Source organism: Ambystoma mexicanum, chromosome 4q (assembly GCF_040938575.1).
Source record: "Ambystoma mexicanum isolate Mex_15411 chromosome 4q, UKY_AmexF1_1, whole genome shotgun sequence".
NCBI classification, from domain to species: domain Eukaryota; kingdom Metazoa; phylum Chordata; class Amphibia; order Caudata; family Ambystomatidae; genus Ambystoma; species Ambystoma mexicanum.
In genome coordinates this window covers 475,110,014-475,137,730 of record NC_090928.1, presented here as the reverse complement: position 1 = coordinate 475,137,730, position 27,717 = coordinate 475,110,014, and the positions used below count along the sequence as shown (strand labels likewise).

Genomic DNA, 27,717 nt, shown 5'->3' with positions numbered 1-27,717 from the left:
CGAAGATGAATGCAAGGAAGGCGTGGAGACCCCAAATTATCCCAGGGGATTGGACGCAAGCAAACATGCTATAAGGGGTCCATTCTGTGGCCTTAACAAGTAACCCTTGGCTTCTGACATACACAGTGACTTTTCCAGCAGGAAACTGAGGGGTCTGTGAGGAAGAAAGCTGTAACAGAAAACCAAGATGTTGAAACCTTCGCAGGCCAACTTTCCTCTCTGGCTACTCTAACTCCATCCTTTTCGTATCCCTACTGACTTCAAACGCTCCTTTGGTGTGCAACACCCTCGCCTATTATGGTTTTATTGAGCATGGACTAGCTTTGGGAAGCAACAGCGTGCTTTACAATCATAAAGGAAGGTCACAAGGAGGGAGGTAGAGAAAAAGGGATCAGGGAGGTAACAGGGAAGGGAGGTAACAGGGGAGGGAGGACAATTGGCAGCAAGGGATCTACAAGCAACCAGGGAGGAAACGGTGAGGAGCAGCTCAAGGAGTCTCAGGTAGGGTGGGAAGTGGGATGTGTGTGGACCTAGGTCTTGGCCTTTGTTGTGTAAGTGCTGCTTTGAAGCAGGGCTTGCAGGATATCTCTGGTTGAGCGCTCCTGTGCCCTGAAGAAAGGGGGTAATCTTCCTCCTGGAGAATCAAAGGAATGTCAGAGTTCTGCCTATTGTCGCACTTGGAGCAATGGAGACAGCCAGACTAGCCACAAACTCACATCACACTGAGATCATTGATCTGGTGATGTCTAATAATCGTGTGCTCCAGTGATGTTGGAGAATTGTGTGCTCCCATCAGGCATCATACTATAACCAGGTATGGCTTATTCTTAGATATGACCCTGTCACTGGACTGACAAGGCAACAATTATTATGTTTTAGTGGAGAGGTACAGATATGCTACCCTCTCTGCAGGGACGTTTTGTTCCCAGCAGCTGTCAGGAATGCACATGTGACTTTTGAACTTGCACTGGAGAGTAGAAGCTGCGGTTCTATGTGATTGATTCCATCAAGTGTTTTTCATCATGGGAGAATTCATCTTTTTTTTTAAAAAAAGGACTTTTTACTGCCAATGTATGCGGGGATAACCCCTCTGCTAACCACTACCTTTATTATTACCTTAGACCCCACCCCCACATACCTTTGCAGCAAAATGTGATGGAAAACATTTGATGAATTATCCCACGATGGAAAATTCAGCGACAGAATCTTCCTAGCCCGAGACTGCAGATCAGATGTCATGAGAAAAGTTCTGCAAAAGGTACATGGGTGCACTCTGCTTTTGGCATTGAGCTTTTATGAAAGGGGAGCCTGTTCATCCGGTCGCCCTTTCAGAAACAGAATTACCTGAATCATTTTATTTACTAATACATTTTTTTTTAAACTAGGGCTTTTACACCCACATCAAATGGCATTTTGTCACAGCGACATAGAACGTAAATCTTTAAGGTCAGATCAGCAAGAACTTTGTTGATGAGGTGCGACTTCAAGAATAATACAAAACACCTCCAGGAGTTGAAAATACTATACAGACGGATATTTCCATGAGGATTATCATTTATTTACAAGAAGGCTCGCACATCGATCAACAATGAACAAGAAAGTTGCAAAATATCGGGAAGTGTGAAGCCGGCACTCAAGATGAGTCAGGCCATAAACCCAGACTCATCAGCAAGTCGTTTTGAGAAACTAGGAACATTAGGATGTATCCCGTAATATGAGGATGGAAAGCATCTGGTTCATGGAGAATCTTTTGGCCAAGCCGTTTATTAATAATCTGCTGGAAAATGGCAGTAGCTAAGTAGATCTAGGAATCACTGTTTATTTGGAAAACAGGAGTTGGAAAGGGTCACTTGATTTATATTCTCAGCTTGCAGTGTACACTATATTCTGAGACTTAGAAAGCTGGGATATGAGCCATAATGTGCTTTGGTTACATACAGTTCTAGGATGATGGTTTTGTAAGACATTACCCTGACTAGGCCGGAGGGGGAGGAGTGACGTGGGGGGAGCTATGGGAACATTCCACTGTGTGGGGGGAAATTGAGGGGTTATGCAGATACGTTTCATTTTCGGGTTGAGGAAGTCATCAGAGATATTAACTTGCAAAAGTTAAAGGGGTGATGCCAACATTCTTTTTTTCTGTTAAATAATTGTATTAACAATTATGAATGACAAAATCTGTTAGAAATTAATACGGAAGCAATTTTTGCAAAAGCAAGGCAATTGATAAACCAGTATTTGTATCTGATTTGAGTGATAACTCAATTCAGTGATATACTTGTAATGAGAACGGACAGGATGGTGTGACGAATCCCTTGATGTTGTCACTTCTCCCCCAGAGGGGGACCGTTCCCATGGGGCCAAGGAATTGAGGCTGCTACCAGACAGTCCCCCTGGGGGCGGTACTAAGCGGGAGGATCCCATGGGAGGGGACCTTCTCTGCGGGAGAAGGTAAGACCATCAAGGGAGAACGCGTCAGGTCAACCACCATTCTGACCTATATGGCCCACCACACAACGCGGATAAGGCCTCAGCACCTCCATCCTCTATGTCTCCTCTTTCTTCTGTTAGTTACTTCATGCATAGTAGCCCTGTCTATCAGATAGAGAATACTGTGACAAGGAAGAGTGAGGAAAGTATGGGAGTAGATGACTCCACAAGTACTGCCACAAAGAAGAGCAGGGCAATGAAGAGCCCTACGTGGAACCAAGACAAAATATACTAGCTATCTGAGATTCAAGAGCCGATTGACCATAAAAACAGACAAAGGACTTTCCTCAGGGTCAGTCCTGCCCCAGAGGAGCATTGAGTTGGGAAGCGAAGCCATGCAGAGAGGACGCGCTGCAGACCCGGACGCCATGACCTGGTGAAGGAAGTCGGCACCTAGAAAGGCAGAGGGGAGTGTGAAGGGTCATAAACGTGAGGTGGACAATTTTGTGAAGATTTTTCAAAAGATGCCATTTTATTAACTCAGAAGGTCAGATAAATACCTCACTGTCCCTACCCTGACAAGGGTTTCCCTACATAAAATAAACTAAAGGAAACATTGTAACAAAAGTTTTCTGTCCCTCACCCTTGTACATACAACTCAACAAGGTAATTTATGGCAGTTCAAATTGAACAGAAATAACAGTTATGTTCACAACCTGGCAACTGTGCCTCTCTTATTGTTCCAACTTGAACTCCTCAACCAACAGTTCAAAAATGCTCAACAGGTTTGTCCTCTTTCCACTTGTAACAAGCGTTCCAAGCAACTTCTCATTAAAACAAGAATACTTCAGGGTTCGAAATTGAGGGGAGCTGGGAGCTATTTAGCTCCTGCTTATAGCCTAGGAGAGCCTGGTTAGCTTGACCCCAACAACTGCCTTTAGCTACTTTTGGCTGAAACCTATGTGAATTAAACTGTTTATTTGGGACAATAAACTTTTGGACACATCCATAGGACATTTAAAGCATAAGAGATCATAAATAATGGACAAAATGATATGTTTCCATCTTATGTGGAAATTAGATTTGCAGAACGCTGTGTACTAGCTCCTTGTTCCCCAGTGGTAGCTCCCATCCCTGGTTAATGCTGGATACCCAGGAGCTACTTTTAGCTTCTGCTGATCGAATTTGAATTTCGAGTCCTGTACTTCCATAGTTCATTAGGATCAACAAAAGTGTGTCAGGAGACTTCTGCAACAGTTCCTAAGGACAACACCTTAGTGGTTCTGCCACTTATTCGAGACTTAACCACACCACAGTATTTCAATGATTTCCACCTGCCATGTCTACTACTACTACAAGATCCTCTGCCCTGGTGTAATGTCCTCCCAGGACAAAATGAAACTACTAACTACAAGTACTTCTGTGGCAAAGGTTTGCTTCCAACAAGTTAGCAATGTCTTTTGCTTCTCCAACATCAACATGTTCCAGAGGGAGTCCCCAGCCGAGGACTGAGCGTCTGACCCTCAGAGTTGAAGGTGGATGAGCGGAGGGTTCGAGAAAGAAGATGCTTAGGAAGAGAGAGTTGGATGTAGTGTGGTCCCCGGCCCCAGAATATATTGGGGAAAATCTCATAAAAAGTTAACTCATGAAACATAATGCTGAATTCGGCAGGGAAAAAATAAAATGAAGACCCAAAATGTCAAAGAAGGGGACCAGAGATTGTGGGGGTGTCTCCCACTGCCCTTCTTTGACATTAAGGGAATTTGGGTGTGTCCCCCGTTTCCATAACAGGGACAGTGGGGGACGAAGAAAGATTTAAAAAAGAAAAGAAAAAAAAAAAAAGCAGACCCTGATGCAGAAGTTCCACCTCTCAATGGGGTGGCGGAGCTCGTGTCGCAGGGACGGAGCCGTAGCCATGCAGAGGTAAGGAGCAAGAGGTATATTTTTAAGGGTATGGGGTGTGGGGGGATAGCTGGCAGGGGTCCTGTACGTGATTATTTCTATACGATCATGTCAAATTTGTGATTTTCGAATGTGACTTTTTCGTATATGAAATAATCACATATATCCGCCCCAGAAAGCCATGTGGACGATGCAGAGGGTCTTGAACTTGATCCTTGCAGCCACCGGGAGCCAGTGGAGAAATTCCAGGGCTGGAGTTTACGACCGGCCGCAAGGACTGGTCATTGTGGCGCCGCTGGCGTAATTATTCCAGAATAGGGATTTGTTCCTCCAACATGGCGCACTCATCGTTGAGTAGCAGTACAGTGCATCGTATAGAATGTGACGGAGAAGCCCCTCCTTTTCATCTGGAAGCGATACAAGTTTCCATGGATCCTGTGCAACAGCACGTTGCTACGCGAGTTATCGCATCAAAGCAGTTCTACCTTAATACGCTATTTATCTACTAGGCAACTCACTTTGTTCACTCTGTTTCTGTACAGGGAACCTCTCCCCCCTCACAAAATCTCTCTCGCCAGTCCGGCACACGCTTTCCGGACTCAGAGCGGTGTTCCGGCAGACTATGTATGTAGCCAGTCTCGGCTTGTCTCGGGCCCCCAGAATTCTCTTAATTTTCACTAATCTCTCTCCTTTGCCTCCCAGTTGAAATTCCCCTCCCAGTTGAAATTCCCAGCTACGGTCATTCCAATCCCGTCATCCCGTGAGTCATACCGTTTCATAGGAACTACTTTCTTGAAGCCATAGTCACTCACCAAATTCTCTCTCAACCTTCCTACCTTCTCATTCTGCTCCCGATTCAATCCCGTTGTTTTCTAATTAGGATTGGAAATTTTCAGCAACAAACAAAGCTCTGCCTCTGAATCCTAAAAGCTGCATGAGCAGGTATTTTCACATAGAAGTCAAGGGGGTAGAAGACATCCATGTTCTCCCTATCCTAATTCTGTATCTCTGTTTACAGTTTTTCACAAGAGTAGTTTCCTGATCACAATTACCCAGTCGCTTACCTGCCAGAAATCCTCACGCACAGTAAATACAGAAGCAGTCTCGGCCAGCTTATCTTCGCTCCCCAGCTCCAATAGGGTTTTCTTCCTCACAAGAGTTTCCCTGAAGCTTTCTTCCTGTGCCTGGTTTAAAAGGTACAGGGATATTGTTTCAGGTGGGCTTCTTCATTACAAACCGAAGAACAGGTAGGATACCTTTCTTTTTGCTATTGTCTATTGATTATTCAGTGGATTCCCACCAGTGATATAACCAACATCACAGATAATGGCTAACAGATTGCAACGTCAGGATTGCTGGTGGTTCTCACGTGATCAATTACTGGACAAGCGCAATGGAACAACAGGTCCAACAGTTGGTTGTCGCCATGCAGGATCTCTCTGCAGAGGTGCAACAACTAAAACAGGAGAATGCAGCATTGCAACACCAGGCGAGTCGCTCTGCTCAAAGCTCAGTAGTTCCCCCAGGGCCATTGCAAGGAGGTCGCTTCGATTGCAACCCACATTCCGTAAAAGAATTTCTAGAGCCCTGTACCATCCAATTCGCCTTTAAGGCAGCCTTTTTTCACACGGACCGAGACAAAGTGGGACATATGATCTCCCAAATGACAGGGCCAGCTTTGGCTTGGGCAACTCCTTTAGTTACGAACAATCCAATATTAGATTCCTATTCTGCGTTCTGTAACAGCATACGTAACATGTTTAGCAGACACAAAGTCGTAGTAGCCTCTCAATAACACCTTCTTGACCTTAAACCAGGACATCTTATCCTATATCACAACATTCAAACGCATGGCGGCAGAAACCGCCTGAGCAGATGATGCCCTCATGACCATTTTTAGACGTGGTCTTTCTGAAGACCTTAAGGATGAGGTGTCCCGAGTTCCCCGTCCCCACAATCTGACAGAATTCATAGCATTAGTCAAGCAGCTGGACTACAGACTCTAGGAGAGAAACCGAGAGAAGCGGAAGGGGCGAAGTCTTAGGCCACCTCCTGAGATCCCTTTCTCTCCTAGCAAACCAGTATCCACAGAGCAACCAATGCAACTGGGAATTACTCAAGGTCCTTTGTCTGCTCAAGAACGTGCCCAGAGAAAATCAAATGGGACGGTTAAGGAATGTCCCATCGCCCCACCTAGAAAAGCGGGAAACGCCAATGCCCGATCGTAAAGAGGACGACGGTGCTGGGTGCATATACCGCTACTAGTTCCCTACGGAATACTTCTTCGAGTTACTCCACTGCTTCACCGGAAAACACCATCATCGTCCTGGGTATCTCTCTTTCATGGGACAAAGTCCACCTTGTAAGTGTGTCTGCACTGGTGGACAGTGGAGCGGCTGGCAACTTCATCGATGATCGCTTGGCATAAAATCATGGCATTCCCCGAACTGCCAAGACCATGGCTATCCCCGTAGAAAGCGTGGATGGCAGTCCTCTTACCTCTGGGCCCATCAAGGATCACACTGGTCCTCTTGTAATGACCATTACCGCACATCAACAAACGCTGGAGTTGGACATTATCAAGACAGCTCATTATCCGGTTATCTTAGGACTGCCATGGCTAAGAAGCCATAACCCCTACATTAATTGGACAGCCGGGACCCTATTCCTGGGCTCTAAACAATGTGTCCACCATCGTATCAATCAGGACTTCGTTCCACCGGAAAGGAACAAAAGTCGTGGCAACCGCAACACAGCTAGGGCAGAGGTAAACAAGAATTCCACTCTTCCATCAGAATACAAACAATTTTATTCTGTCTTTTCTCAGTCGGACTATTCAGAACTTCCCCCACACAGCAGGGATGACTGTGCTATCAATTTATTGCCAGACAGTCCTCTCCCCTTCGGACGGATGTATATCCTTTCAGCAAAAGAGCAGGAAGTCTTGAAAGAATATCTACACATTCATTTAAAGAACAGCCTTATTACTGAATCCACCTCACCAGCCGCGGCCTCTTTATTCTTCATTCCCAAGAAAAACACCTCAGAACTCCGCCCATGTATAATTTCAGAGGATTAAACAAAATCACAATCCCAATTTTTCATCTACACTGACGGGTATATTACACATGTAAAGGAAGTTCTTGCCCGCTTACGACAGAATCATCTGTTTTGCAAGTTGGAAAAATGTGAATTCCACAAAACCTCAGTCGCATATCTAGGATATATTCTATCCGATGACGGTATCTCAATGGATCCTACTAAAATCACCGCGATCACAGAATGGCCTTCTCCTAAATCAGTCAAGGACATCCAAAGATTTCTAGGATTTGCCAATTTTTATCGGCCGTTCAGCCCTCATTTTTCGTCTCGTACTAAACCTTTCACACACCTCCTGAAGAAGGGAACACCATTCGTCTGGTCGAAGGAGATGCAAGGATCCTTTGAATTCCTCAAAACCCTCTTCACTGAATCTCCAATTTTAGCGGTGCCGAACCAAAGTCTTAGGTTCATTGAGGAGTCCGATGCCTCACAACATGCTATAGGAGCTGTCCTTCAACCAGATATCCGGAACATAGAGCGACCTTTAGCCTACCTGTCGAAAACTCTTTCTCTAGCAGAGAGCAACTACACGGTACCCGAGAAGGAACTCTTAGCCATAAAACGTGCATTTGAAGAATAGCACCATCTTCTTCTGGGGGCCAAGTACCCGATAGAAGTCCGAACAGATCACCATAACCTCCGCACCTTACAATATGCACAAACTTGCAATAGCCGACAAGCTCGGTGGGCTCATTTTTTTCCCCTTTCCACCTAGCGTTCATCCCTGGCACAACAAACTTGAAGGCGGACGCATTGTCCAGGAAGAGTCATCTAGATAAGACCCCCTTTAGGTCTGAACCCATGTTCCCTAAAGCAGTTTGTGTGCTGTAGTACACGATTTCCTACAGAAAGTTGAATCTAAATCCCAAGACCTTGAAGCCACCCAACCGGATATACTCACCTCACATAATTTGACAAAAAGCAGAGGTCTCTTCAGGGACGAGAAAGTATACATTCCCGACAGTGATCTGCAAAATGAAGTGTTCCAGCTTTGTCATGATTCTCAAGCAGCCGGACATCAGGGGTTTGCTAATACCCTATAATATATCCAACGACATTTCTGGTGGCCTTCTATTCGACAAGATGTACAGGAATACATTGCATCCTGCCCAGTATGCCGACAGTCTAAATCTCCTCGGATCCCTCCTTTAGGGGAATTGGTGACACCTTGTTTCCCAACCACACCGTGGCAGTACACAGATTTTATCGTAGATCTACCAAAGTCTGAGGGGTGTACTACCATGGTCACGGTAGACACTTTGATGACAAAAATGGCACATTTTATACCTTTGCCTTCCGTTCCTTCGGCCGCTCTTATGGCACAGATCTTTTTCGACCACATCTTCTCTCTTCATGGTCTTCCGGAAACTATAATTTCTGACCGTGGTCCGCAGTATACATCCAGATACTGGAAACAACTGTCACACATCAGGAGTCTCCCGAGCCCTAAGTTCGGGTTACCACCCGCAGACGAATGGACAAACTGAGCGCCTAAGCCAAACCCTGGAACGGTACCTCCGATGTTACATATCATCAGCTCAAGACAACTGGCGATCTTGTTACCCTTAGCTGAATTTTCATACAATAATGCAGCTCACTCTGCCATTCGAGCCAGTCCTTCCTTTTGTACCTATGGTTTTCACCCCTATGTCTTCCCCACTTCAGTCCCTCAATCCTCCAGATTCCCGGATAAAGAGGGGTTGGTAGATGCCATTCAACAAGGACACAAGAAGGCATGTATAGCTCTTCAAGAAGCCCAACTCCAGAGTAAAAGGCAGGCAGACAAACACCGGTCCCCAAATCCGCCAATACAAATCGAAGATAAAGTATGGCTGGCCAATATGTTCCTCCCCAGAAGACTGGTTCCGTCCAAACTGTCTAAGTTCTTTGGCCCATTTTCTGTGTTGGCACAACATGGACCCACAGCATATAGGCTGCAACTCCCCATGTCCTGGAGTCGCATTCATCCTACCTTTGATGTATCACAGTTGAAACCTGATGTACGTAACCATTTTCATCAGACGGCTGTGGGGTTCTCCCCTCCTCCCCCCGGTGATGACGAACACCGGTCCTGAATAAGAGGTTTCCAGTATTTGTGACTCTCGCTATCAGAGGGGGGTGCTCCAATACCTTGTGGACTGGAAAGGCTATACGTCGGCGGAGCGCTCTTGGGAGCCGGCTTCGGCAGTACATGCACCACACCTTATCCGTGCGTTTCATTGGGGTCAACCGGGTTTCGCCTCTTAAGAGGGGGCATACAGTTACGACCGGCCGCAGTGACTGGTCATTGTGGCGCCGCTGGCGTAATTATTCCAGAATAAGGATTTGGTCCTCCAACATGGCGCCCTCATCGCAGAGTAGCAGTACAGTGCATCGGATAGGATGTGACCGAGAAGCCCCTCCTTTTCATCCAGAAGCGGTAAAAGTTTCCATGGATCCTGTGCAACAGCTTGTTGCAACGGTCTCCAGAGGCTACGCTCCGTGAGTTATCGCATGTTAGCAGTTCTACCTTAATATGCTCTTTATCTACTAGGCAACTCACTTTCTTCACTCTGTTTCTGGCCAGGAAATCACCCCCCCCCCCCTCGCAAAATCTCTCTCGCCGGTGCGGCACACGCTTTCCGGACTCAGAGTGGAGTTCCAGCAGATTACATAGGTAGCCAGTCTCGGCTTGTCTCGGGCCCCCAGAATTGTCTTCATTCTCACTAATCTTTCTCCTTTGCCTACCAGTTGAAATTCCCAGCTACGGTCATTCAAATCCCGCCATCCTGTGAGTCATACTGTTTCATAGGAACTACTTTCTTGTAAATACTCTGTAGGGGTTTCTCCTCTCCCTCAACCTTCCTACCTTCCCATTCTGCTCCCGATTCATTCCCGTTGTTTTCTAATTAGGATTGGGCATTTTCGGCAACAAACAAAGCTCTGCCTCTGAATCCTAAACGCTGCATGAGCAGGTATTTTCTCGTAGAAGTCAAGGGGGTAGAAGAAATCCGCGTTCTCCCTATCCTAACTCTGTCTCTCGGTTTACAGTTATTCACAAGAGTAGTTTCCTGATCACAACTACCCGGTCGCTTACCTGCCAGAACTCACCACGCACAGCAACTACAGAAGCAGTCTCGACCAGTTTATCTTCGCTCCCCAGCTCCAACAGGGTGGTCTTCCCCACAAGGGTTTCCCCTGGAGCCTTCTCCCTGTGCCTGGTTTAAAAAGGTACAGGGGTATTGTTTCAGGTGGGCTTCTTCATTCTTCATTACAAACTGAAGAACAGGTAGGATACCTTTCTTTTTGCTATTGTCTATTGATTGTTCAGTGGATTTCCACCAGTGATGTAACCAACATCACAGATAACAGCCAACATGGAGAGATGTGATCCCTGGGCTTGAGGCCAAGGACAAGTCTTGCAGTCCTGTTCTGGATTAGTTGCAAAGGGCAAAGAGTAGAGGCAGGCAGATTTAGAAAGAGGCTGTTGTAGTATTCCAGCATAGAGAGAACCAGGGCTCTGAAGACAGTGAGCTTCCTTTTTTCACTTCCCCCAGAAGAATACCTCTGAAGATGTGCAGCTGGTAGTGTGACTTCTTAGAGATGTCTGAGATGTGAGGAGAGAAGGAGAGGGTGGAGTCAAAGATGACCCCTAGGTTCTTAGCCTCGTAGGAAGGTGAGGATGGAGGGCCCAATGTGGGTGGCCAGAGTGCAAGAGGGAAAGCGGGAGCAGGGATCCCAATGAGAAGGATCTCAGTCTTACTGGCATTAAGGCAGAGTTTGTTGGAGGCGCACCATTCCTGAAGACAGTCACGAATGAGCGAAAGATCAGAGGAGGCTGAGGGGAGCCTGAAGGAGGGATGAGTGCCACCTCATAACACAAAGTTAGAACAGAAGGTAGAGATACGGTGGGCCAGAGGAGCCAAGTAGTGGTTGAAAAGCCAGGGTGAGAGGTTAGAGCCCTGGGGAACAGCACAAGTAGAGAGAAAGGTGAGAGAGAAAGGACCCAAGTTGGACACGTGAGGGTCAATTGGAGAGAAAGGAGGTCAATCATGATAGGGCCTGACCCGTGATGCCCAGGTTGTCACAAAGATGATTGATCAAGATGGCGTGGTGGACCGTATCAAAAGAAGAGGATAAATCAAGGAGAATGAGGACAGAAGGAAGGTTAGAGGCGAGATTAGAGAGGTTTTCACTGGTGTTCAGGAGAGCAGTTTCCCTGCTTCTGGATGCTCTAAAGCCAGACTGGTGGTCACGGAGACAGCCAACAGATTCAGTATGGAGAATAAGGTGGGAGAAGGCCAGCTTTTCTAGGAGTTTGCCAAGGAAAGGAGTGATCGAGATTGGGCTGTAGTTTGCCAGAGAGGCAAAGGTCTTTTGAGTAGGGGATGCACAAGGCAGTGCTTAAGGGGAGGAAGACAAGGCTGACAATGGTTCTCTCACTCTTACACTTCTTTGGTTTTGGCAATGTGGGTTTAAGTCAGTTCCTCTTATGCTTCCTTTACACCTGGGCTATATGATTTACAAACACTTACATTTTTAATTGCCCTCTTTTGGCTTTGGCAATGTTGTTTCTTTTTAGCTTGCCTTGGTATTATTCTCTTTTGGCTTCGGTAATAGTTGTTTGTATTGCTTTCTCGTAATATTGTCCTCCCTTGTTGCTACCACTTATTCTGCACCACAAATACAATCACACCTTTCTGGTCTGTTTGTCAAGTTCTTATTGTGCCACCTTCTCCTCTTTAAATCAGCTTGGTTTTCAAACAGATTATTATTCAGCTTTATACCCGTTCGATATTCCAAATAAGGTTTGTTTTACCACGTGACTCCCTTTCTATTAATTCCATACGTAGGACACAGACTGGGCGAGGGGGCGATCAGGGAATGCTCCGGGGGTCGCAACACAATAGTGAACTCACCGGGACTAGTGTGCGCGTCCACTCGCTCTGCTGCTTCTGGGTCTTCTGCTTCTGCTGCTCTGTGCGTCCCGGCAAACTGCTTCTTTCGGCCCCATGCAGTCCGCACCAGTCGGAAAAGGACTGCTCTCTGCTCCACAGACTCTCTGGTGCTCGCCTGCCACCAGAGCCTATCTTACTTTGGGGGAAGCTTTCAAATTGTACGATTCCCACCATGTGACAATCCAATGCTTCCTGCTGTGCGACTTCTGCAATTAAGGCCCCCAGAGGAAGAGACACTGTCAGGACCAGCAAATGGACACACAACAGTGGTCCCGGGGTCTCTGCTCTCCAACAGCTTCAGCTGCAACGTGGAGGTACCACAACTACTCCACCTACTACTACTATTCTTTATGGCCTGCATCTGAAGGGGCCTTCTATGCCTACCATGCTGCCTCAGGTGTGCGTCATTACCACCATTAGACTTACACTTGCAGTCTCATGCCTCTGCAGCACTCTTCTTCATCCCAGTACTTTGGGCATTGAGGGACTTGAAGTCCACAATGCTAAAATCAAGATTTCCATTATCTCCTTAATTGTATTCCCTAAAGAGTATTATTAGGATTCAATGAAGAGTTTAGCTTTACCAGGGAAGTATTCAGAATCTAGATCATCAACATTTAAAGACTCATTTTTTATATTCCTCTGGGGGTCATGGGAGCTTTCACCTCTGTGGATATCAGCGATGTTAAAAGGGGGTTTCTTACTCCTGATGCATTTTTATGATTGTATTCACCCACATTAAGACAGTTCGCTTTGAGAAATAAAAAGCTCTCTCTGACAGCAAGACACTACATATTCCGGTATTACTGATATTTCCTTCTTTGAGGAAGACAAATACAGTGTCTCACTCAACAGAGTCATCCTGTCTGCTTGGGGCCCTTCGCCTCAAAAGGTGATGCTTCCGGCTAATACCACCTCCAGGGTAAGGATCAGGAAGCAGCTGCCCGGGAGGAGACTTAAGTAGGGTCTTTTTGAGGACTCAGCAGGATTCATCACGGGAGCCTAAACTCACCTGAAGGCTGGAAAACCCGACATCCGGTGGCAGGAAGAAAGCCAACCGAGTGTTCCGGTTTAGACCCGACATGCAGGAAGAAACCAGCGTGGTGGCACCGCCGAGAGCAGACCACGAGAGTGCATGGGGAAGCCAGAGAAGTCTGCCTATGTTGCCAAGGACCAGAACCCTCGCAGACCAAGTTAAAAGGTAAGCAGAGGGGGCAGTGCAGAACCATCTTCCTCGTCCCAGTGGGACAGAGCAAAGAAACAGACCTACTGGGTGAGAGAGCACCCCAAAGAAACCAGGAGAGAGATTAGGGTCTGGGGCTCATATGTTGAGGGAATTGGAGAATTGTACTTGCGAGACAATGCCTGGCAGGATAGTGAACCGGGCCGGATTAAAAAACCTTATAAATTCGAGAAAGGTGTCTGGGACCCACATAGTGAGAAGAGAAGACCAGGGGGAGAGAGAGTGATGCCGTTTGGCAAATGTCAGAATCATACCGAAGGAAAAAGAGAAATATCCTTTAGTAAAAGTCAAGAGAAGACCAAGGGAGGAGAGAAATATCCTTTGGCAAATGTCAAGAAAAGACCAGAGGAGGTAAAATATATCCTCTGGTTGAAATCAAGAAAATCATTGAGATTTCTTAAGCAGAGCCTAAGAAATGCCTGGGGAAGGGAGGCATTTCCCCCACCTTTGTTGAACAGTAAAGAATCGTCTGATAAGGCGTAGAGAAGGGAGCCCCTAGCCCCGATCCCCATCTGTGTGGAACAGTACAGAAAAGCCTAGTGACGGCCAGAGGAAGGTGGATATTCCCCCATCATTTACAAACTGCATAAAATAATATAGAAGGAGAGAGCTACTATTCTGCAATCAGGGTGTAACCTATTCTATAGTTTTCTTTTGCAATGTTAGGGATGGAAATAAGTTTGGGACACCGGACAGTAGAATACCCGATTTTGATGGACGTTCTGACATTATCCTTAGTTTTATTTCAGGCAGGGAAACCCCTCTTAGCTATAGGCGCAGATAGGGTTCTTCTTTATTTATTTTGTTAAATAAAAGTGTATGCCAACAAGCATGCCACCTGTGTGTCCCTCATCTACTTCTGCACCCTTACAGTAGATCGACAAGACAAACGAGAAATCGTAGGGAAGAGGTGGGGAAAATGTTATACAAGATGAATATGAAATAGCAATGTCATTTTAAGTGACAATTATAATCGATTAAGATAAAAAAGTAAATGTATCCCATTTTTAATAATTTAAATCATTTAGGTGAATTGTTGTTAGAGTAAGCATGCCATTTTTCAAGTCTATGAATAGAACAAATGGTATTCGACCATAAATTATATGCAAGTGTGTCTAAAAATTATCCAGTTAGATAAAATGAAGACCAACACAGATAAATAGATTAAATAAATTTGGGGAAGTTATTGCGTTCATAGAAAAATTGATAATCATTAGGTTACATACAGTTAACGGTTACTTAAAATTATAAATAGTTTGCAAACATTCTTAGGCTTTCATCCAAAAAGTCATCACAAATTTAAAATTAAGAATAGAATGCAAAATATCTGCCTTTGGGGCATGACCAGAGATTGGAGGTATTAAAACCGATATTTGGAGATTCTTACAGGGACGAGGCAAACACGATGTAAAATATACAAATTGGATGGGAGAGAGGTTTCCGAATTTGCCCCATATGTTGGGGGGTATAAGTGCATAGCCCAATCCGTTTCCCATTCTTTCATAGTATTAAATATCCTCGGTTTCATTTAAAATGGAATAAATTTGGTGGTATTCATGCAATAATTATTCATTATTAGTAATATAAATTTTGGCGGAAGTCTTTGTGCAGCGTTGGGTAAACCCTCAGAGATAGAACCAGTGAGAGTGTAATAGAAGGTAAGTTTGAGTTCCAAGTGATTTTAAAGAGATGTAGAAGAGGAGATTTTTTGAAATTCGGCCAAGATGAAGTTTGAAGAAAATGGAAGGGGGATAACAAGGTAATCAAGCGAGTTTCAATGTTGACCGAAGTAGGGGCTTCAATCAAATGGTTCTCGTTGCAGAGGAAAAAGACTAATGCTTGTATGCTGTCCCTGCTTTATTTTGATGATAATATAAAGCTGGGTTTTGACTTGAACTTTGCCTACTTCCGTTATTTGGTCTGGTTTTGACTGACTCCTGAACCTCAGTTCGAGCTAAAAAGGAATATCTAAACAATCGTATTATCCAGGCAGCGTCTAACTCTAAAGAATGGTTATGATCCTTTGAGAAAAAACTCCTGAATTCATTAAGAAGGATCAAGACTGGTGTTCCAGCATCCAACAAGCACTTTTTCAGAAAGAGCGGTTGTTGAATCTAGACCTTATTCAAATGAAGAGAATGTCATCAGGCCCCCTGGATCCAACATTACATGGTGAGGCTGGCCCACCACATTTTGATTTTAAAGAAGTAACTGTAGCTGGCCGGGCGTAGCTAGCGGCCATGGAGTGAGCAGCAGGTCTCTGTAGCTCTGCCAGATCTGTGAATGATAAGCCTCTACAAGCGAAACAGGCACATATAAATAAGGAAAAATAACACAGGTCGGCCTGCACGATTCGAGACAGCAGCTGACCAGAAAACGAAAGCAGAACCACCCGAAACACTGCTCCGGAGAAGTGGGCCGTGATCCGCCAAGATGGCGGTGACCACTTGAGAATGCCCCTGTGGAAGCTTTGGACGGAGGAGATGCGGGTGTGCGTCTGAGCGATGGCCGAGAATCTGGGCAGTACCTTGGAACTGTAACGCTCACCTGATTCCCACAGAGGCGCAGGTCTGGCTTCGAGTGCTGATGCTTCTTCAATGGTGAAGCGCAGGACTCTGAAGATGGACAGGAAGGGGCCTCTACTCTGGCTTCTCCGGCTCGCAGGAATATTCCCCTGTGCGTGAAAAGGGAGTATTACCTACTGACTGAGTTATGCTCAAGCCTCCCACTCTCTTCCAACCCTCCACGATACCCTTCCACGATTCCCCGTGAAGTCTCACCTTAGGGTCTGAAAGGACGAGCTCTCCATCCTGCTTCAGCACGCAGGGGCGCGTTTAACCCAGTTACTTCACTGGATTGAGGTTGGATGGGAGTTCAGGTAAGCTTGATTATACTGGTAAGGCGCTGTAAAAGTTCTGTTGCAAGTTCAAAAGTTCAAGCTTTAAATAATAATGTTCATTGTCTTTTTTCAGGTGATGAATGAAGATTCCTTTGGAGACTTCTTGCAACAAAGCGCTGATGTTGATGTCTTTTCCCCATAGGGGCCGGGGTTCGGAATGCCGGAGATATGGCGCCGACCCGAAGTGAAACGTGCAGTTCCAGTAAAGATCTGGTAAGTCCTAGATGAGCGCTCAGGTAATGTTTTTGCATTCGCTCATCTAATGTCTTTGTCTTTTTTCACCATAGGGGCCGGGGTCCTGCTTGGAAGCAGCAAGACCCAAAATGAAATGGGAATGACCCAACAGGTAAGTCTTAGAAGGAAACTGAGCTTTTCCTATTCCCTTCCTTCTCTCACCTCTTATTCTTGTCTTTTTCTCTAGGCTCTGGGAAGTGGCTGTGTATCCGGATGATCGCTGCAGAAGATGGAGGAACCCAGGAAAGGTGAGTGAAATGCAGCGCTGCAGCGATCGTAACGAAATGCTTTTAAAAATGATGTCTTCCCTTTCAGGATCGTCGGTGATGTCTCCGTGGTGCAGAAAAGCTGGCAAGTCTCTTGTCTCCCTTTGCAGGTGACCCAGGATGCTGACAGGCATGGCTGAAGTCCAGATGCCGGAGCTGACTCGGTGAGCGTCCAGCTGCGAGGAGCAGAACAACGCAAAGCGTGAGTTGCTGATCGGGTGTGGTTTAAATAGCTTTGGAAGAAGTTCCAAGTGTGTATCCTTCCTCCGATCAGGTATGTATCCTTCCCCGACCACACCCGGGTGGAAAGTAGTCCCACAGGTAAAGTAGTTCCTATTCAGGCCTCAAGAGGGCCTGGATGTGGCAGCATGGTCTGCATCAGGTAAGTGCACATTAAAACACTTGAACACATGTCTAGCTTTATGAGCCTGGCGCCTAAGGCGCCAGGACAGAGGTCCAACATGAGCCTGGCGCCTAAGGCGCCAGGACTGCGTCCAAAGGGCCCCAGCTTGGGCCCGCTGGCACTCCCTTGGGGGAAATGATGCCTGCCTCTGGGGTTGCTGGGTCGGACCTGGCTCCTTGGAGGTAGGCATCATGACAGGAACAAAACTCGCTGCCTACCAACCATCACCAAGGAAGGAAACAGACAGTGGCTCAGTGTAGCCGGGGCAGCCTGGAGACACTGCATGTCCTGCAGTGGAGGCTTGTGCGGGTGTTCAGCAGCCACGTCCGCCTGGCAGACGAAGCACCATCAAGTCTCTGCAGCGGGTAAAACCACAGGAAAGAAGGCTGGTCGGTGGCGCAGAGGCAGTGCGCCAGGTGAGGAGAAATCGGAGGGAGTTGTGAGAGCAGGAGGAGAGGGGGCACCGTCCTGACTGTGGCCCCCAAAACGACTGAGAGCAGACACAAGATAGAGGGTGGGGGATCCCCCACCAGGAGCAATCCCCCCCCCAAACCTGGCGCACTTGAGTGGCAAAGACAACCACAACAGCCAGCGCTGAGAGCCTTGAGAGAGAAAGAGCAAGCGGCTGCAGGAGGCCGCACAGAGAAGGCCCCAGGAAAACTGAAGGGGGAAGTGAAGAGAGGTGGTAACCCCCATCAGGGTACCTGGACTCGTAGCCAGAGAGGGCCCAGGCCGCAGGAAGGGTCGTGGACAAAATTGAAGGACTGGCACAACTCATGTTGAAGAGTCAAAAACATACACAGAGAACATTGCAGAGGGGGGGGGGGGGGGAGTTGTGCACATGCCAGAAAAGCAGCATAACGGCAAGTCTAGAGAGACAAAAATGGAGGCATTCGCCTGCCCACCATGAGGACACCCAGGTGCAGCCTAAAGGGAAAACAGATGACAGCCAAGTCCTGAAGGCTATTGCCATGCTCCAGTCGACACCGGAAAGGGGGATATACCTAGTTAGAATCGACGTGGGACAGCTGAGACAGGATATCAGAGGGCTGGCAGAGAGTGCAATCAGTGGAGACGCTTGCAGGCGAAAACACGCAGAACATAGTGCCAGCCCAGTCAGTCAGAGGTCCGAGAGCTACAACTGAAGGTAGCAGCATTGGAGAGTAGAGCTGAGGATGTGGATGGACAAGCCCAGCGCAACAACATACGGATCCTGTGGAGACCATGTTGGTCGGTGGAGCGGGCCCACTGCTCATCAACCAGCAGAACCCCCCCTCGGGGGCACCGCTGAGACCCTTGATAGCAAAGCTAGTAAACTACAGAGAAGCGATCCTGGCATACTCACGAAAAGGGGGCCTGACAGAGAGGGGCTCAGCAAAGATAGTGGTCTACCCAGACTACACTTTGAAAGTGCAGAAACAAAGAGCAGCCTTTGGACCAACTAAAGAACAGCTGCGACAGGCGAACCTCAAGTACATGTTGATATTCCCGGCCAAGTTGAAAATACTCCAAAATGGCACCTCACATTTTTTCAACAGCACTAGTGAAGCACAAGCATGGATGGATTTGATCGGAGTACCACAGCTTCGTGGCAGGCAAGACGCTGCTATGTCAGAGGGAGACCACGTGAGAGAGTGAACTCAATACAAAAAAAAGGGACGAGGAGGCGGCATATCGGATAGACAATCTGCCGGAGGAGGAAGGTTGCTTGCAGTATGGAACTGAAGAAGCAACAACTTGCAGACAGTGGGGTTGTGCACAAAATGGGAAGTGAATAGGAGACGCGCATGACCCAATGATCCAGGGAGGGCCTTGTTGAGGTGCAGCCTGGATGCACCTCGCCGCTGCATACGAAAACTGGTGTGAGGGGAGAGCGACACTGGTTAGTGCAAGAGGCACCAGTTAGACATGTTTGGGGGGGGGGGGGTTTATAAGAGGGTTAATTGCACGATGGACCGCCCCTGCAGGGGATGGGCAGAGGAGCGGGGATGGGAGAACTATCAGCCTTGCGATGGGAGGAGGACTGGGTGGAGGAGAGGGAGGGAAAGAGGGAGGTGGATGGGCGAGTGGGACACACCAGGGGTAAGACACCAAGGTGGAAAAATGAGTAGAATAAAGATCGTTAACTGGAACATGAGGGGGGCTTAAAAGCTACATCAAAAGAAATAGGGTGCACACATATTTGGTAAACAAAGGGATACAGATTACACTCCTACAGGAGACACATTTAACGATGGCCAGGCAACCTACGAAAGGGAAGAAGTGGGGAGGGGTTGTGGGGCTCAACGTACTCCACATGCGCTTGAGGCTCCCTCGTTTGGGTAGCCTCCACGGTACCATTTAAGCTATTAGACTGCAAGTGTGACACTGAGGGCCGGCTGATGGTTGTGTATGGGCTGCGAGAAGTTTGCATAATAAATACATACGCGCCCAGTGTAAAGACTGAAGGGGGCATCTGTACTCATGCTCACTATATGGTAGAGTAAAAGCACAGTGCACCCCAGCCAAGGTTGTCTATTCACTAGATGTGGACGAGCAACCAAGGCTAAAGCTCTCAGGGGGTGATGCAGGCTGGTTCTTAAGTACAGTGTAGGCCCCAAACAACCACAAAGGAATGTCCACACACTATGTTAGTGAAAACACATTTCTTTATATAAATAGGTTCAAGTTATGTACACACTCACGATAACACACTTTGTGCTCAAGATAATCAAATATGATAAATATATACAGTTTCTATGTGGTACCACAATTACTTCTTAGATTCCATTAAAATGCATTACCTGTACTCAGTTCAAAGGTCATACAAATCAGTTAATATGAACCAATAGACATAGGAGGAAAGCAGGTTGGTTAAAACAATAGGCAAAATACTAGGCACCTACCACTAGGCACAGTTCTCTATGAGAATCTCTCCATCTGGGCAACCTGTAAATAAAGATATAATACAAGCCCAGACCAACAGGGGGGCAATGCTTAAGATAGTGGTCCTACCTAGGCTCCTGCATTATTTTGGGAATATTCCATACCCGATACCTAAGAAGTTTTTCACTAAACTGAACAGCATGCGTAGGGATTTCGTGTGGCATGGTACCCGAAATAGGGTGGCACTATGGAAGTTGCAGAACTTTTATGAAAGAGGGGGGGATAAGACTGCCCAATTATGAGGTTTATTATCTAGCAAGCCAACTGCAATATGTTGCTAAATGGCTCTCAGATGAACAGACCCCCGAATCCAGGCTGTTTGGACAGGAGGGTGCCCCGTCTTATTTAAAGGAGATGATCTGGCTGCCCAAGACAGAAATGGAAGAACGCCCTAAGATGATGATGATGATGCTGGGGTGGAGGATCTGGTGCCGAGCATGCCAGATGATGGAAAACCCATTCCCATGCTCCCCTCAGGTACCATTAGTTGCACTGGCAGGAGGAAATAGGCAACTGAGGATGATAATCAGGAACCACTGGTAGTCGGTGGGTTAGTGACGATGGGCATATCTGGCAAGAGGGGAACATCATAGATTTTGAAGTGCTTCGGGAGGAAATGGGATTGCACACAGGCCAGTATATCAAATCTCACAGAATGGTGCAGAGAATCAGGAGAACATGGCCCGAGACGGTTGTGGAAGAAGAACCAGATGCTAGCATAGACACAATTTATGATATAACGGAAGGGGGGGCATGAGATCTCTAGACTGTACGAGATGGTGATGTCCAAGGTTGGGAAGGAATTAACACAACTAAGACTAGACTGGGAAGCGGAAATGGGAACTTCGATGGAGGACGGGATGTGGGAACGTGCCCTGGGGTATCACAAGAAGGTGTCAAGAAATGCGAGACTAAAACAGATACAACTGCATATTACGCACAGGGCATATATGACACCCCAGAGGATATCTAGGTTTAAAAATGCTGGAAGACAAGCATGTCCCAAATATGACGAAGAAAATGCTGGCATGGTACACATGTTTTGGTCATGCCCATTAATTGAGCGCTTCTGGGGTGAAGTAGCACAGAAAGTAGCAGAAAAGGGGGTTACGATTGTTATTGATACAGCATGGGCATGCTTGCTGGGTGGGTTCCCTAGATCGCAGAAACTTAAGCATGTTAGCAAATTGAAAGATCTAGCATATGTGCTTGCAAAAAGAAGGATCGCCATGGGATGGAAGCCGTGTCACAGGCCATGGGTGGAGGTGTGGTGCAAGGAGATGCAGAAATGGGCGGAGGCAGAAACCATGGTATGGCAAGAAGTGAGCACTATAGTGGGAGAGGAGGAAGCGGGAACCCTGATGGCATGGAAATCATTAATGGCGGAATTGTTTGGAACGGTAAAAGATCTGACAGAATCCACGGAAGGGGAGACCCAACTACGTGAGGCGGATGAGCATGGAATAAATGGGCTCGTATGGGAGGGTGGGATAAGGGGAGCAGTGACCAAATCATGCAAAGAAAATTTGAGCTGTTGATACTTGCACTGCGTGTTTGGTTTGTATTGTTTTTGTTTGAATAAACTAATAAAATGATTTAAAAAAAAAAAATAAATAAAATACTACAAGCCCAGTCCATATATTGTTCAATGAGTCTCATTTCCTACTAAAATAGTTCTACCACGCCAATGTACCTGGAATAGTAGAGTTTGACGGCGGGTCGTCACCGGATCCTTCTTGAGCGGCTCCGTTTAATGCAGGAGCCACGGATTGGCGAGATCCCTCGAAGAAATGGTGAACAAAGTCGTCGAGGCAGCAGCTTCGGTCCTGGTGGTGCTCGTTGACGATCGGTACTGGACGTCCTGCGAAGATGAGGCGTGCAGTGCACCTCGACGATTATGGTTAGTTGCTGCAAAGAGTATATGAAGAACTTCGGCCCAGCAAGGCCGTTGAGTCGTCCGGCGTCTCTGTGGTCTTCATGTGGCAGGAAACCCACTGGCGGATGCTGCTCTGCGCATCAGCAGCCTCGACTTTCTCCTGCGGGACAAAGCGGTCGCCGGTGCAGGCGAGAGCGTCCTTGGATTCAAAGTGTCTTAATCAATGGAGCGTTGCGGCTCCGGTCGTCAGCGGCACAGGGTCAAGCTGTCCCTGCTTCTGGGCAACACGGCTTTGATGGGGCTCCAGCGGTTACGGCGTTCCTCTGGACCCTGGTCAACGACGGTGGACGGCTGTCAAGTGCTTCTCTTCAGATTCCTCGGCAGTCCTTTTCTCCGGTCGACAGTCTTTCGAGGATGGCTTCCAGGGCGCTTCGCCAAAGGTTACAGGGACGTCATTTCACCAAAATGCCAGGGGTAGCAGAAGTGACATCACATGAAGTGATGTCATTTGACCCCACCCCCAAGTGATATCGCATGAAGCAATGGAACACGACCTTTCACCTGTTGACAAAATAGGAAGCTTTTTATGACTGAAGGGTAAGCTCATGTATAAGTGGAAGGAATAAAGAGATAATAATACTTTGAACAAGTGAGAAGGCCTCCTGCCTCTTCCTTTTGGGCCGTTTACCTACGTGTTTTGGTAAAGGCTAAGTTGTTTTGCATGTTAAATATGGCAGTGGCTTTTTTATTTGGCTGACTGTCATAGGTATTCTAAAAAGACGAGCAAGAAAAGCCCTTCAAGAGTGCATCATAGCATGCTTTTATTATTTTGCTAATGCTAATAGGTGCACAAACATATTTTACACATTTAGAATTTTTCAAGAAATACTCCTATTTCATAGTATACATTTTAGATCACAATACATTCATTTTGTTTTAGAAATGCATTAAAAAAGAAAGATTGATTGTTAAACATAATTGTGGCAGACATTCAGCAAGGAACAAGTTACTTACCTGTAACTGTTGTTTCTCCAGCATGGGTCTGGCATGGATTCACATGCTCATGAATATTCCCCGTCGTCAGGCTGGGAATCCTCGGTAAAGAAAAAACCAGTATCAGTTTCGTTTCTGATCTGTCTTTCGTAGTAATAACCAATCACTGGTCTCTGCGTCATACTGACCACAGCCAATGACTGCCCTCTACCTAAGCACCGCCTCTGGCGGCCATCTTCAGATTTGGAAGCACGTGAAGTGGCAGTATGACCAAGTGAAGAGCCGCAGAGGGGTAGGCGGGAGGGTTCGCATGTGAATCCATGCCAGACCCATGCTGGAGAACAACAGTTACAGGTAAGTAACTTGTTCCTTCTCCAGCATGGGGTCTGGCATGGATTCACATGCTCATGAATAAAGAATACATAGCAGTACACACATGCACAACCACGGGAGGTGGCTCAACATTAAGCATTGCATCGAACTCAACATTAAGCATCTTACCTCCTCACCAGGCTCACCTCAGGCGAACAGGTTGCGCAGCACTGCTTGGCCGACCCTGGACTCCTCCCTGGAATCCCGATCGACGCAGTAGAACTTCGTGAAGGTGTGCGTCGACCTCCACGTAGCAGCCCTGCATATGTCCAGCAGGGGCACACCAGAAAGGAACGCCGTGGTAGCTGCGATCGCTCTGGTGGAATGGGCTCTCGGACGGCCAGGCAGCGGTCGGTTTGCCAACCGATGACAGCACATGATACAGCCGGAGAGCCATCTGGAAATGGAAGCCTTCGAGAGAGCCTTCCCCTGATTGACAGGTCCAAAGTTCACAAAGAATTGTGACGTCTTCCGAAAACACTTCGTGCGGTCCACGTAGAACTTCAGCGCTCTAGCCACATCCAGCGAGTGCAAAGTTCTCTCAGCCGGCGACGAAGGCGACGGGAAGAATACAGGCAACACCAAGGGTTCGTTGAGGTGGAAGTCCGACGGTACCTTGGGCATGAAGGAGGGGTGCGTCCTGAGCACTACCCTTGTGTCGTGAAAAGTCAAGTACGGGGCCTTGCAGGAAAGGGCCTGGATCTCTCCCACCCGTCGTGCGGAGGTGATGGCCACAAGAAACGCTGTTTTCCACGACAGAAACTTCAACGGGGCCGAGTGCAGAGGCTCGAACGGAGGTCCCATGAGCTTGGTCAGCACCACGTTGAGCTCCCACGCCGGGGCCGGAGCCTTCACCGGCGGGAACGATCTGACCAGTCCCTTCATGAACTCTTTCACCAGACGATGAGACCACAAGGACGTCCGCCCCGTGGTTCTGGTGTATCGGGAGATCGCAGCAAGATGAATCTTGATGGACGCGTGTGCCAGTCCAGCTTTGGCCAGCGTCAGCAGGTACGGCAGTACTTGGGGAGCCGTAATCCGTAGAGGGTTAATCTTCTGTGCGTGGCACCAGACAGAGAACCTCTTATATTTGTGTCCATAGCATTTAAGAGTCGAGGACGCCCTGGCCTTTGCAAGAACCTCTCTGCAGTCGGCCGGTATGTCGTATCCTCCAAACTCTAGCGCTGCAGGAGCCAGGCCTGCAAGTTCAGCGATTTCGGGTCGTGGTGGAGGATGGCGACTCCTTCCCTGGAGAGCAGATCCGCGTCCACCGGCAGCTTGATTGGCGGGGACGCTGACAAGTCCAGAAGGTCCGGGAACCATATCTGCCTCGGCCACGCAGGTGCGACGAGGATCATCCTGCACCATGACCTCTTGAGCTGGTTGACGAGCCGGATTAGCAGTGGCAAAGGAGGGAACGCGTAGAGGAACAGGCCCTCCCAGGGGAAACCTGCTGGCAAACCTCCGGCACTTGGAGTTCGTCGCCGTCGCGAACAGGTCGATCTGGGGTGTGCCCCACCGTCGGAAGAGGCGATCCACTAGATCCTGCCGTAGTTCCCACTCGTGGCACGAGCGCAGCTCCCTGCTGAGTGAGTCGGCGATGGTGTTTTTTATCCCTGCCAGATGAAACGGCACCAGAAACATCCCTTGGGCGACTGCCCAATGCCACAGGTCCTGCGCCTCCTTGGACAGTGCTGGGGACCTGGTTCCGCCCTGTTTTCTGATGTAAAACATGGTGGTGGTGTTGTCGGTGAAGATCCTCACCACCTTGCCCTTGAGGGACGGAAGGAAGGACCTGAGGGCCCAAAACACTGCACGGAGCTCCAGGACGTTGATATGTAAGGATTTCTCCGTCGGGAGCCAAAGGCCTCTTGCGTGCAGATTTCCGGTGTGCGCTCCCCACCCTTCCAGGGAGGCATCCGTGGTCACTGTCTCCTGGTGGGCTGGGGTCTGGAAGTCCATGCCCGCCGTCAGATGCGCGCAGGTGCCCCACCACCGGATCGCTCGTCGGAAACTCTCGTCGAGTGTGATCCTTTCCTCGAAGCTGCCCGTCGTTTGGATCCAGCGCGCGTCCAGGCACTCCTGCAACGGGCGCATCCGGAGCCTGCACATGGGAATGAGGTAGATGCAGGAAGACATCATTCCGAGGAGGGACTTGATGGACCTCACCTTGGCCGCGTCGGCCACCAACATCCGCTGCACCTTGCCCAGGATGGCCCTGGTCCTCTCCTCCGACGGGGAGGCCAGAAGGGACACTGTGTTGAGCCTCGCTCCCAGAAACAGAGTGTCTTGCGCGGGTACCAGGTGGGATTTGGCGTAGTTCACGGAGAATCCCAGGTCCGTGAGAAGTTGGACGGTCCTTGCCGTGTGAACCACGGCGAGCTCCCTTGTCTTGGCTCGGATGAGCCAGTCGTCCAGCTAGGGGTAGACGTGGATCCCTTCGCGGCGCAGCTGAGCCGCCACCGGTGCGAGGCACTTGGTGAACACCCTGGGTGCCGACCGTAGACCGAAGGGGAGGGCTTTGAACTGGTAATGACGCCCTTGGACCACAAACCTGAGGAATTTTCGGTGCCCCTTCAAGATGGCAATATGGAAGTAGGCATCCTCCAAATCCAACGACGACAGGAAGTCTCCTTCCTCCAGCTGACCCAGGACGTGCTGGAGGGTGACCATCCGGAACTTTTGCGCCTTGATGAACTTGTTCAGACGTCGCAGGTCCAGGATGGGGCGCCATCCCCCCGTCTTCTTCTTCACAAGGAAGTATCTCGAGTAGACTCCGGAGCCCCGAAGCCTCTTTGGGACGAGTTCGATGGCGCCCTTCTTGAGCATCGCCTTCACCTCCAGGAGAAGTTGAGGGACGTGAAGTTCTTTCCTGGCCACGGGGGGGGACGCGCGGACACCTTCTTTGAAACTCGAGCGCGTGGCCCCGGGCCAAGGCGCCCAGCACCCAACGGTCGGTGGAGATGGACTCCCACACGCTGACGAAGCTCGCCAGCCGGCCTCCCACCGGGGTGCTTCGGTGGGGGCCCGACCCCCCGGCCGGTTCAATCCTGCTTCGACGAGGCTTTAGCGCCTTGTCCTTGGCAACGACGGCGGGGTCCGCCAGACTTGCCTCGTCCTCTGTAGGCCTCCTGAGACGACAAGCGGGCCGCTTGACGGTAGGAGGAGAAACCGCCGCCGGAACCTTTGGAGGCGCCCTTGCCTCCGCTGCTCCGAAAGGGCGTCCGTCGTTGTTGCAGAACTCCAAGGGCCCGGGCCGTCTCGGTGTCCGCTTTAATGGCCTGAAGGGAATCGTCCACTGTTTTCCCAAACAGGTTGTTCCCATCGAAGGGCATGTCCAGGACTCTGGTCTGAACGTCTTGACGGAAGTCCGTAGCCTTGAGCCATCCACGCCGCCTAAGGCAAACGCTGTTGCCCAACTGGCGGAACCCAGTGTCGGCGATGTCCGTCGCAACGGTAATGGCGTGGTCCGAAGCCACCTCACCTTCCCGCAGGATCTCCAGGGCCTCTGCCCTCTTGTCGTCCGGCAAGAAGTCCAGCAGGGGAGCCAGTTTGTACCAGAGCTCCCTGTCGTATCGGGCCACGATAGCCAAGGCGTTGGCAGCTTTAATCGTCGTCCCTGCAGACGAGATGACTCTGCGTCCCATAGCGTCCAATTTCTTTCCCTCGCCGTCCGGTGGGGAAGTCGATGTGGAGGCCGCACCCCCCCCCGCTTTTTTTCCTGGCCGCCGCAGAGACGACGGGAGTCCGGGGTAGGCTGCGCCCGGAGGCACAGGGGGGCCGTGCCTGGGACCCGGTACTTCTTCTCGTACCGGTCTCTTCTAGCTGGCGTCGTGGAAGGGTTCTTGAGGAGGGTGAGGCCCTCATCCCAAATGTCGTCCAATAGAGGCACTGCGAGGACCGTCTTCCTCTTGGCCTCGCGCCGCTGATAAAGGAAACCTTCCTTCTTCTTCTCCTCAGGGCAGAGTTGGAAAAGCTCGGATGCCCTGGTGATCATGGAGTGGAACGATCCAATCTCGTCGGGCGGAGAAGCCCTGGTGGGAGGCGACGATGGTACATCCTCGTCGTATACCTAGTCGTCCGTACCCGTCGCTGCCGTGTCAGTCCCCGTATCATCCCCTCGGGTGGACGGGGA

General features: G+C 48.8%; 1 protein-coding gene across 5 annotated transcripts in view; it reads right to left on the bottom strand.

Moving 5' to 3' along the window:
• FANCL (FA complementation group L) overlaps window positions 1–27,717 on the bottom strand; it is a 1,272,502-nt gene that overhangs the window by 1,190,032 nt on the left and 54,753 nt on the right. The window lies entirely within an intron of this gene.